Genomic DNA, 334 nt, shown 5'->3' on the forward strand with positions numbered 1-334 from the left:
CCCCCCCCCCCTCCTCCAGCTACCCCCGCGCGCATAAGGGCGCATCCCTCCTCGAGGTGCACCACGCAGCCCCCCGAGGCCTCAGCTGAGGGGATGACGTCACCCTTCTGCATTGAGCTTCAAGGACTGGGAGCAGCACTGGTTAGATGGGGAGTAGAGTTGGGGCGCTATTGCTGTCACCAAGTGGCGGGGGTCTTCCCTCAGGACTCTGCGGATTGGGTTCGCGCAATAACAGACCAGATGAAGAGCGGAGGGGTGGAGAGGAGTGGGAAAAGGAAAAGACCCACCTCTTGGGTCCCCGGGGAAGCTCAAAGATGCCCTTAGTTTATGTAAG

Source organism: Ursus maritimus (assembly GCF_017311325.1).
Source record: "Ursus maritimus isolate PB19 chromosome X unlocalized genomic scaffold, ASM1731132v1 scaffold_X1, whole genome shotgun sequence".
NCBI classification, from domain to species: domain Eukaryota; kingdom Metazoa; phylum Chordata; class Mammalia; order Carnivora; family Ursidae; genus Ursus; species Ursus maritimus.